The sequence below is a fragment of the Mesocricetus auratus genome, unplaced genomic scaffold (genome assembly GCF_017639785.1).
Source record: "Mesocricetus auratus isolate SY011 unplaced genomic scaffold, BCM_Maur_2.0 Super-Scaffold_100007, whole genome shotgun sequence".
In the NCBI taxonomy this organism is placed as follows: Eukaryota; Metazoa; Chordata; class Mammalia; order Rodentia; family Cricetidae; genus Mesocricetus; species Mesocricetus auratus.
Genome location: NW_024429191.1, coordinates 49,664,807 through 49,676,817, shown reverse-complemented (window position 1 = coordinate 49,676,817; position 12,011 = coordinate 49,664,807). Strand labels below are relative to the sequence as shown.

General features: G+C 42.6%; 1 pseudogene; it reads right to left on the bottom strand.

Annotated features, from left to right (window-relative positions):
• Window positions 1-1,839: 1,839 nt before the first annotated feature.
• LOC101835916 lies at window positions 1,840-2,304 on the bottom strand (annotated as a pseudogene).
• Window positions 2,305-12,011: the final 9,707 nt, after the last annotated feature.

Here is a 12,011-nt window from a genome sequence, read left to right as displayed (position 1 = left end):
CCTTGCTGTCTCGAAGGCCAGGCAGGTGTAGAGGCAGCCTCCCAGGCCCCTCCCTGCTAGGTGAGCAGAGCTGAGCAGTTCCTGGTACAGTCAGCAGAAAGACCTTCAATCACAGGACACCGTCACAAAGAGAAACCAGAGAGAAGCAGAAATGCATGATGTTAGCCCGGCGTTGGTGGTGCACGCCTTTAATCCCAGCACTCGGGAGGCAGAGGCAGGCGGATCTCTGTGAGTTCGAGGCCAGCCTGGTCTACAGAGCGAGTTCCAGGACAGCCTCCAAAGCCACAGAGAAACCCTGTCTCGAAAAACCAAAAAAAAAAAAAAAAAAAAAAAAAAAAAAAGAAAGAAAAAGAAAAAAAAAGAAAAGAAATGCATGATGTTTTTTCAAGCCCCATGCTTTCCTTGCCCCGGATTTATCAAAGGACCAAGAAGAGGACTGGTGGGAGGACCCTGGATCATTACGGTTCCCATTGCTTCCTTTTAGCTCTGGCATCCAGCCTCACTCTCTGGATAGGGCCACTGCAAGGGTCTCCTGTCACAGCTCCTATCTTTGCTCCTAATCCTTCCAACAACCAAATCCTGTCTGAAATTTCTGAGCACTAGCCTCCTATCTTGAGGTCATCCATACTGCTCCTTCTGGCCTTGAGATCTTCTATGTTCTGACCACACACACACACATTCATCAGTCTCACTATTTTCTTTTGATGTGAAATAAGCTGCAGATATCCATAATTCGAAAACTATGATACAATAATGTATATATGTACATTCACAAGACCATCATAGTGGTCATGATTCTTCATCCCACAGCCACTTCCTGCCCTTTGGGAATACCATTTCCCTCTCCCTGTACAGGAACCACTAGCCTGTGGTCTGTTGCTGCAGATTAATTTACAACTACTGTTCCTTTATTATCTACATGCCTATTGGGTTGGTATAGTAGGCGTTCTCAGATTTCCAGCCCCCAAATCATGACAAGAAGACTTATTATTAGCTACGAATGCTCTGCCATAGTTTAGGCTTGTCTCACTAGGTCTTATAACTTATTTTAACCTATTTGTCTTCATCTATGTTTTGCCTTGGGGCTTTTACCTTTCTTTCATTCTGTGTGTCCTACTTTCCTGCTTCCTCCGTGTCTGGCTGGCTGGTGTCTCCCCTTTTCTCCCTCATTCTTTACTCTATTGAGCTTAGATCCCTCCTCCTACTTATTCTCTCTGCCCACCAGCCCTGCCTAGCCCTCTACTGCCTAGCTATTAGCCATTCAGCTTTTAATTAGACCAATCAGGGACCTTAGGCAGGCAAGGTAAAAGAAATGCAATACATCTTTACACAGTTAAATAAATGCAGCATAAACAAATGTAACACACCTTTGCCTAGTTAAACAAGTATTTCACAGTAGGCTGGCTTCTTTTACTTAGCATCAGTATTCTGAGAGTCTTTCATGTTGCTAAGTGTATCAATAACTCCTTTCTTTTTATGACTGAATAGTATCCTGTTGTAAGAGTACATTATAATGTATCTATTTGCACATTGACAACATTTCAAATGCTTCCTTTTTTTTTTGCTCTTTCAAATAAAGCTACTATGAACATTTATCTTGGTATCATTCCACTCCTTAGACAAACACCTAGAACAATAGCTAGTGTGCAACAAGTGCATGTTTAACTTTTTTATGATCAAGTAAGATTTATTATGGACCAGTGGTAGAAAACAAGGTTAGCGCTATCCATAGATTAAGTTCCTGGAAGCATATGTAAAGAGACTGTTATTAAAGTTTGCTTTATTTTCCTGTGGAGTCAAGTGCTAGCTATTAATTACAGTTAGATTTCATTTTCATTCTTTTCAAATGTTATCAGAACAGTTATCATCACCTTATCAATAATTAAATAAACTAGGTTCTAATGTTTCTGTCCACATCTGGATTGTTCAGGTGATCAGGAACTCTTACTTAATTCCTTTAGCTTTGAGTTCTTAATTATATCTCCGTATACGAAAGAACTTAGAGGCTCCTGCTGACCCCACAAAGAAATTAACAGCGAATAAACTCTAATTTTTTGGTATAATTACGAGTACCTTGACCAAATAAACCTTGTAGCCATCAGCACAGTAGATTGAGCTGTGCTGAGTTTCTCTGCAGGTCTGGCCACATCAGCTAACCCAGCACACACCAACCCCCATTTCATTATTGGAGCCCAGAAAAAAACTGTTCTGGGGCCTGCCGGGTCTCTCTGGCAGCAACAACTCTACTTTATCCATAAGTCGGTGGTAGGAGACCCTCAGGCCTCGGGAGCCCGCAGCTGCCATCTCAGCGGCGTAGGGATCCACAGCAGCTAGGTGGGAGAGCCTCTGTGTCCTCGTTCCGGGCTGATCGCATGTTTAACTTTTTATGAAGCTACAAAACTTCCCAAAACCTTCTACTCACTATACATGACAGTCCCAGTGTCTCTAGATCCTTGCCAATTTCAATGTTCAGTTGTCTTTTGTTTTTCTCCTTTGAGCCATTATAGATGCCAAGATAGCTAATTTGACTGTCTAATTTGATTGGGTTAAAAACACGTGGGGGCTGGGGAGATGGCTCAGCAGTTAAGAGTATATAACATTCTTACAGAGGACCTGAGTTCTGCTCCCAGCAGCCACATGACAGTTCGTAACCGCCTATGATTTCAGTTCCAGGGGATCCAACACCTTCTGACCTCTGTGGGCTCTTGTACATACATGGTGCACTTACTCTCAGGCACATGCACATATACATACACAGGATAAATAAATACCTAGGGGGCCGGAGAGATGTCTCAGTGGGCAAGAATGCATACTGCTCTTGCAGAAGACTTGAGTTCAGCTCCCATTACCTGTCTTGGGTGGCTCACAATTGCCTGTAAGTACAGTTCTAGGGGATCTGATGCCTTCTTCAGGTCTCTAAGGGCACTCACACACACTTGACTTGAGACTACACACACACACACATACACACACACACACACACACACACACACACACACCTCCAGTATACCACCACTATCTCACTATAATTTTAAAAATAAAAACACCACCCCTGGGTCAGGTAGTGGTAGTGCATGCCTTTAATTCCAGCACTAGGGAGGCAGAGGCTGGCATATTTCTGTGAGTTCAAGGCCAGCCTGGTCTCCAGAGTGAGTTTCAGGAACAGCCTCCAAAGCTACACAGAGAAACCCTGTCTCAGGAAAAAAAAAGCCCAAAGAAACAAGCAAACAAACAAAACCACCAAGGGAATTTATAAAGTACTCAGTCACAACCACTTTTTCTGGGATAATTAAGTCATGAGAGTTCTGACCTGGTAAATAGTTTAGTCCACTGTTGATATACTCAAAATCTGAATGCCTTTTTGGGAGGCTGTGGAACACTCTGCCTGAATGGGGGAAGGAGATCCTGGGGTATAAACCTGGGGCTACATTTTTCCCCAATACCCTCTACCAACTGCTCCTTTTCCTACTTCCTGTCCACCATGATCTGAAGCCCTTTGGCCTCACCTCCCACCACTTTGCCTCATAGTGGGCTCTGAAACTCAGAGCCAAGTTAGCATGGACCAAACCCTCTGAAACTGTGAGCCAAAATAAATCTTTTTTCTCTTGAGTTATTTGTGTATTTGTGTCAAGCGTTTTGTAGAGTAGGGATCTGGTTTTGTTGTTGTTGTTGTTGTTTTTGTTTTGTTTTTCAAGACAGGGTTTCTCTGTGGCTTTGGAAGCTGTCCTGGAACTAACTCTTATAGACCAGGCTGGTCTCAAACTCACAGAGATCTGCCTGCCTCTGCCTCCTGAGTGCTGGGATTAAAGGTGTGCGCCACCACTGCCCGGCTCAGAGTAGGGATCTTGTTGAAGTTTTAATTCTCATTTTCTTAGTAACTAACAATCTTGAACATTTTTCTCTTATGACTGCTTGCTATTTGTATGTCTTCTCTGGTGAAGTATATGTTCAAATATCACACACACACCCTTTTGACCTATTAAGACAGAGCTCATGTATTCCAAGCTGAACTGGAATTCCTGATCCTCCTGCCTCTGCCTCCCAAATGCTGGGAGTCACAGGTGTGCAGCCCCCGTACCTACTTAAGAGTTTTATAATTTCAAGTTGCAATTTAGTATTTAATTCTGTGATCCATTTGAACCTGTTTTTTGTTGTTGTTTTGTATTATATGTATTCTCTGTGGTTTTGGCACTATTTGCTTAAAAAGAGAAATTTCCCACCAAATTACCTTTATATCTTTATTGAATTAATTGACAGTGTATGTATAGGTCTAGCTCTGGTATCTCTATTCTGTTCTGTTGAACCATTTAAAAAACAGAAAAAATATTCTTACTCTAGGGATGGGGGAAGTCCTTCTGTGTATATGTTGTGCTACTGGTTGATAAATAAAGCACTGTTGGCCAACAGGGAAGCAAGATAGGTGAGACTAGGAGTAGAGGAGGATTCTGGGAAATGTAGTCAAGAGTAGGAGTCGCCATGTGATCCCGGGAAGAGAGGACGCATGAGGCTGTGTCCTCTGTAAGATAAGACCTTATAAAAATACATATTAGTAATTATGGGTTAATAATAAGTCAGAGCTAGCCATTAAGAAACCATAGAAAACGGCCAACAGCTTCATAATTAATATGGTGTCTCGTATGTTATTTGGGGGCTGAGACAGTGGCGGGACCCAGGCAGCTGTCAGGAAAAATACACATTGCACTCCAGCAAATCACCTTCAATCGTTTTTTGGAGGTCAACTGCATGTGTGCAGTAGTTGTTGGACTCTGCTCTTCTCCACTGATACATTTGACTCTATTCACACCAGTTAACACACTGTTTTATGACTGTGGCTTTATCAGTGTCTTGAATCAAGTTGTGTTAAGACCTCTGATGTTGCTTTCACTGTTGTTTTGAGCATTCTGACTCCTGTGCATTTCAATGTGAGTTTCAGAATCGTTGCCACTCTATCATTCTCTTCCTTATGACTTCAGTTGGAACTGGGTTGATTTTGTAGATCAGTTTGGACAGAATTGTCATCTTACTGCTACTGGATTTTTTAAATGTGTTAGTAAAAACAAAGAATCTTTCTCTCTCTACTATATTACACCACAAACAATACAGAAGACTTCTACCACCAGGCGAGGATTCTAACCACTGGCAAGCAGTGCTTAGCTGTCATCTATCATACCCAACTCAGATACCAAGCACCTTAGACAGTGTCAGTTCCCACAGGTTGGACACTCAGTCCCAGGACTGCCCTCCTTGCCATGAAGATGCCACTCTGACCCACCAGACACAAACCCCTTCCTTGAGTTTAGTCAATTTGTTTGACACACAGGTGAAATGTGATTGGATGAGAATTATATGACATAATGCTAATAGATTAAGTGGGGACAGAGTGAGGCTGGTCTGCAGCGTTCTTAAACTCCCTGGATAATATTCCTCCTTCCAGGTTATGAACACAATTCCTCTGGAACAAGACAGGCCTTAGGACTTACTATCAAGCAAGGACAGGTCAGAGAATTTCCTTATGGCCCGCTCCAAGTTGGGAAGGTGATAACCAGAGTTCCTGTGACTTGCTTTGGGGAAGGGAGTTATAAAATAGAAACTATGGATGAAAACAGACATCATGACATCACACAACCTGTTCCACTTATGTAGGGTTTTTCGTTTGTTTGTTTGTTTTTCTTAGCAAGGTTTTGTAGTTTTCAGTGTAAAAATCTTGCACATTAAAGGTACTTATTTGTGCCGGGCGGTGGTGACGCACACCTGTAATCCCAGCACTCGGGAGGCAGAGGCAGGCGGATCTCTGTGAGTTCAAGGCCAGGCTGGACCGACAGCCTCCAAAACAATACAGAGAAACCCTGTCTCGTAAAAACAAACAAACAAACAAACAAAAAAGGTACTTATTTGTGTGGGGGGTATGGGGGGCATGGGGGCGTGGGGGTGGGGGTATGTGTACCACATGTGGGAGATCGCCCACTGGGCCCTAGAGCTGCAGTTACAGGTAGTTAAGAACTGTTTGATGTGAGTGCTAGGAACCAAACTTGGGTCCTCTTGAGAGCATTAATTGATCTTAACTACTGAGTCATCTCTAGAGCCCTTGTAATAGCATTTTTAAATATCACTATCTTCTGGATCATTGCTTATATGCAGAAAAATAGCTTTATTTTATAACACACAGTATCATTGAACTCATCAATTGGTTCTTACATCTTGTCTATATTTCCAGAAATTTGTGCCTAGCAATTATATCTGCTGGGAATAACACAGTATATTGTTTTATTTTATTTTAAAGTGTACATTTCCTTTACTCCTTTCTCATTTATTGTTCTGTTTAGATTTTAAACAGAAAAAAAACTTTATCCTTGATTTGATCCCGATTCAGAGAGCTAAAACATTCAGCACTTCAACATATTAGCTATAAACTCTCCATAGCTGCTCTTGTTCAAGTTGAGAAAGAAATTTGCATGACTCTGAAAGTCCCTTATATTTATCTGCATCTTTATCTCTTGGTTAAGATTAAAATTACAGCTGTTAGATTAAGAACTGACGTATTTCTTATGGCATTTATTTTAGTTCAGATCAGCTAATAATGTGATTTATTTATTTACTTTTGTTTCTCGAGACAGGATTTCTCTGTGCAGCCCTAGTTGTCTTGGAACTCACTCTGTAGACCAGGCTGACCTCACACTCATGGAGATCCGAGTGCCTCTGCCTCCCGAGTGCTGGGATTAAAGGTGGGCGCCACCACCGCCCAACCTGAGTAAAATAATATTTTAAAAATATAAAGATGAAAATACACAGGGTGTCTGGATCTGTATGGTGTTTTGTTGACTTTGAATTTTTAAATGCTAATCAACAAAAAACAATAGCGCTGAGAGACATTGGATTATGGAAACTGCTAAATTAAACCAACCTATATCTATTTTAAGAATGTTTTAAATACAAAATAGATATAAGAAAATATGTTGCATTGGGGGAGAGGTTTTGCTTTTGTTTCCACAGGAAACAAAAGGTTATGGATTTCTTTAATCCCAGCACTCAGGAGACAGAGGCAGGCAGATCTCTGTGAGTTCGAGGCCAGCCTGGTCTACAAAGCAAGTTCCAGGACAGCCTCCAAAACAATACAGAGAAATCCTATCTCGAAAAACCAAAAAAAAAAAAAAATCCATCTGTGAGACAGCCTTTAAGGTGTTTTTTCTTTTTCTTTTTTGGGGGGTGGTATTCAAGACAGGGTTTCTCTGTGGCTTTGATGGCTGTCCTGGAACTAGCTCTTGTAGACCAGGCTAGACTCAAACTCACAAAAATCTACCTGCCTCTGCCTCCCCAGTGCTGGGAGCATTTTCTTAATTAGTGATCTACAGGGAAGGGTCCTGCCCATTATAGGTGGTCCCATCTCTGGGCAGGTGGTTCTGTGCAGCAGGAATAATAAAAACCCAGAGACAGATATTGGAGTTAAAGGTGAAGATCAGAAAAGCAAAGTGGCCAGCCACTAGAGAGTTCTCACCTCTATCTGCTCAGACTGAAGACGTGTCCTCAGACGGCATCCACTCAACCTCAGACTGCATTGTTCTCCACCAAACCACAGGCTGCCCTGCTCCTGTCTTCTTCTGCTTTATATTCCTCGCTGGTGCTGGGATTAAAGGTGTGAGATCCCAAGTGCCGAGATCACCTTTGTGTACCTTCTGTTTCTCTTTTACACTGGAACAATTTCATGTAGCTCTGTGTTGCCTTGAACTAACAGAGATTCGTCTGCCTCTGTCTCCTGGGATTAAAGGTGTGTGCCACTACTGCCTGGCTTCTATAGCTGGGGCTAGCTTTGCACTCCAATCTTCAGGCAAGTTTATTTGTTAGATCATAAACAAAATATCACGCAGTTCTGGGTTGTATAAGAAAGCAGGCAGATCAAGCCACGGTGAGCAAGCCAGTAAGCAGCACTCCTCCATGGCCTCTGCAGCAGCTCCTGCCTCCAGGTTCCTGCCCTGCTTGAGCTCCTGTTCTGACTTCCTTTGGTGATAAATAGCAATGAGGAACTATAAGTCAAATAAACCCTTTCTTCCCCAACTTGCCTTGGTCGTGATGTTTCATTACAGCAATCTAAAGCTTAGGACAGAGCCTGGGTGAATGATCGAGGAAGCTGCTAAGCTCATGACATCTGGGAGAGAGAGAGAGAGAGAGAGAGAGAGAGAGAGAGAGAGAGAGAGAGAGAGAGAGAGAGAGAGAGAGAGAGAGAGATGAAGGACCGGATCTCAATATCTCCTCTAAGGGCATGTCCCCAATGACTTAACTTCCTTCCACTGGGTTCTAACTCCTAAGGATCCTAGCATATCCAAACAACTTCACTGGCAGAGGCCCAGCTTTTAATGAAGACTTTGCCAGACATTCAACGTCCAAACTATAGCAACATCTCACTCCCTCTATAGAGAATGAAAAAAGTTTGCTTACATCCACACATTTATTTCAATATTCCTGTACACCAATGTGGTCTGGTCTCTGGACTTGCTTTTAACTTGTAACATGTACCTGGCTCCCTCGCTAGCTAATGAGAAATAAATAAATGGATGCTGTGGTAGTTTGAATGTAATTGGCCCCTATAAGTTCATGGGAAGTGACACTACTAGGAGGTGTGTGGCCTTGTTGGAGGAAGTGTGTCACTGTGGGGGTGGACATCGAGGTTTCCTCTGCTCAAGCTTTGCTCAGTGTGACACTCAGTTCACTTCCCGTTTCCTGTGGATCAAAGATGTAGAATTCCCAGCTTCTTTTCCAGTACCACGTCTGTCTGCACACCACCATGCCCCTCCCATGATGACAATGGACTGAACCTGTAAACTGTAAGCCACTCAACTAAATGTTTTCCTTTATAAGAGTTCCTGTGGTCATGGTGTATCTTCACAGAAACAGAAACCTTAACTAAGACAGGTGACATTATGAGGTTCATGATTTTTTTGTAGCTTTAGATATGATCTTAACTCTTAATTGAAAGCATCTTTTTTTTTTTTGTTTTTTTTTGTTTTCGTTTTTCGAGACAGGGTTTCTCTGTATTGTTTTGGAGGCTATCAGTCCAGCCCAGCCTTGAACTCACAGAGATCCGCCTGCCTCTGCCTCCCGAGTGCTGGGATTAAAGGCGTGCGCCACCACCGCCCGGCTGAAAGCATCTTTTAACCTTAAATACCCATAAAAGTCTAGTATTCCAACACTGAGAAGGCTCCTTCATTGAGACAGAAAACAGGTGGCCCGGTTCCCTTTGGCCTCTGCCAGAGATATATACTTCTGTGTTCTGGCCCCCACGAGCAGTACAGGTGTGCACATGGCAGGAAGGCAAAGTTGTAACCTTTCCATGGATGTGAGGAGAGGCTGAGAGACAGATGGAGAGACACCAGTTTGGTTCCATGTCTACATACTCACCTTCTTAGATGTGAGCTAGTGATGTGGACACAGAGAAAGGCCTGTTTGGCAAAGCAATTGCAGGTGGCTTAAGGACAGCACCCAGTTCCATCTGAGTGTCTCAGCCCTCCATACGCCTCCCACAGTTCTTTGAAGACCAGTTCTTGTTTTTGTGATTTAAAAGTGGACCCAAACACTCGCAAACAACAAAGGATGACAATTTAAGTCCCTGAAAATCCCACCAACTCAGAGGGAACCACTGTCCACTGTGCACCACCTTCTTCACAAGTCTGAAACTGTCATGCCTATGGTTTGTAGTTTCTTAATTCCTTTAAGAATATGCTGTAGGGCTGGAGCATAGCCATTAGGAGCACTTGGCTGTTCTCCCAGAGGATCTGAATTTGTTTGCCAACACCCATGTCAGGCAGTTCACACCTACCTGTAACTCTGGCTCCAAGGGATCTGATGCCCTCTGCTGGCCTCCAAGGACACCTGCACTCACATGGCATATACTCACCTATATAGACACATAAATATGAATATAAATAAATCTTTTTAAAATGTGCTTTGGTCACTTTCTAGAGAATGAATATAGAATTGATTTATATTAGTATTATTGGTTTAATATTATATAATAACGTGATTAATACAGTAAGTTTTTTCTAACTTTTCACATTATGAATACAATTCTAGACTTCTGGCTTTTGGCCATCTATGTTTATAGTGTTAATTTCTAACCCTGGGGTTGCTGAATCTAAGGTATGTCCATTTTACTTTGGGTAGCATTATGGGTTAATTTGTGTTACTTCTTGTACCACAAGAAGAGTATGTTGAAGTTATAACCCTAATGTCTGTGGATGTGACCTTTTCTCTTTGTTTTTTGTTTGTTTTTGTTTTATCAAGACAAGGGTTTCTCTGTGCTGCCCTGGTTGTCCTAGAACTTGCTCTGTAGACCAGGTTGGCCTCAAACTCATAGAGATCTATCTGTCTCTGCCTCAGGAGTGCTGGGATTAAAAGCCTGAGTCACCACACTCAGCTATGACCTTATCTTTTTAAGAAACATTAAATAATAGTCTTTTCTATCAAACATTGTAAAACTTGTATTTATGACAATAAATTCAAATCTTTATATCCCCCCATCTTGTAAGATTTTTATGCAAGGAGGGAGGTGGGCCTTTATTTATTTTTGTTTTTTGAGCCAGGATTTCTCTGTCTAACAGTCCTGGCTGTCCTAGAACTTGCTCTGGAGACCAGGCTGGCCTTGAACTCACAGAGATCTGCCTGCTTCTGCCTCCCTGAGTGCTAGAATTAAAGGCATGCATCACCACTGCCCAGTTTATGCAAATGTTTTAATCCCCCCAAACCTGGTAAAAAAAAACCTTTGTTTACAGAAAGGCCTTGATACATTCTCTGAACTTAAGTGGCTTAAGTAGCTGACCCCTGAGCTGGGCGTTGGTGGCGCACACCTTTAATCCTAGCACTTGGGAGGCAGAGGCAGGCGGATCTCTGTGAGTTTGAGGCCAGCACAAGCCTTTGATCCCAGTACTAGACAGACAGACACAGGCTGATCTTGTGAGTTCAAGACCAGCCTGGTCTATGTAATGAATTCCAGGACAGTCAGAGTTATGTATAGAGACCCTGTCTCAAATAACAACAACAAAAGGTAAAGTAGTCAAGACTTGTCTTCTTGAGAAACTTCAACTGGAGTGGTGGTCTCTTTCTTTGGAACCTGGAACATATTTCTAACAATTGAAAACAAGGTCTTTGCTGACCTCATCAAATCATGAGGAGGTTACTAGGTAGTCCTGATCCAGGATAATTAGCACCCTTTTAGGAGGTAGAAATCTGAACAGAGACACAGGCAAGCACAGAGAGAAGGCCATCAGATGACCTTGTAGAGACAGTAACAGAGAGTTGATACAGCTGCAAGTCAAGGAGTGCTGAGGACCACTGTCTCCAGAAGCTGGGAAAAGGCTGAAGGATCCCCAGAACTCCCAGAAGTCTGACGTATCTTCATTGTATACGAAGCCTTCTAGTTTGTGATACTTTGTTACAGCAGTCACTGTAAACTGATACATTTGCAGAGTGTCATCCCTCTGCAGGAAGGCTGTCTCTGTTTACATTCTGGGGCTGGAGAGAGGGCTCAGCTAGCAAGATCACTCGCTGCTCTTCCAGAGGACCTGGGTTTAATTCCAAGCGTACACATGACAGCTCACGACCTTCTGTTCAGGCCCAGGGGACTCAATGCCTTTATCTGGTGTGGTCTCCTCAGGCATCTGATGTCCTAGTGATGAATTGGCAAAACACCCATACACATGAAAATAAACAAAATGAAAATTTAAAGCCAGGTGTGGTGGCACACGCCTTTAATCCCAGTACTTGGGAGGCAGAGGCTGGCAGATTTCTTGTGAGTTCAAGATCAGCATGATGTACAAAGTGAGTTCCAGGAAAGCCAGGGTTGTAACGCAGACAAACCCTGTCTCAAAATCTCCCCTCCCCCCATATCAAAATAAATTTCACCTTAATGAACTGGTTATTTTTGTTTCTTTTTTGTTGGTGACATATCATTATTTCATATCATTGCCAATAGTTGTGTTTCTTCTGTGAATTTCCTATTCATAACCTTTACCCAGTTTTCTATA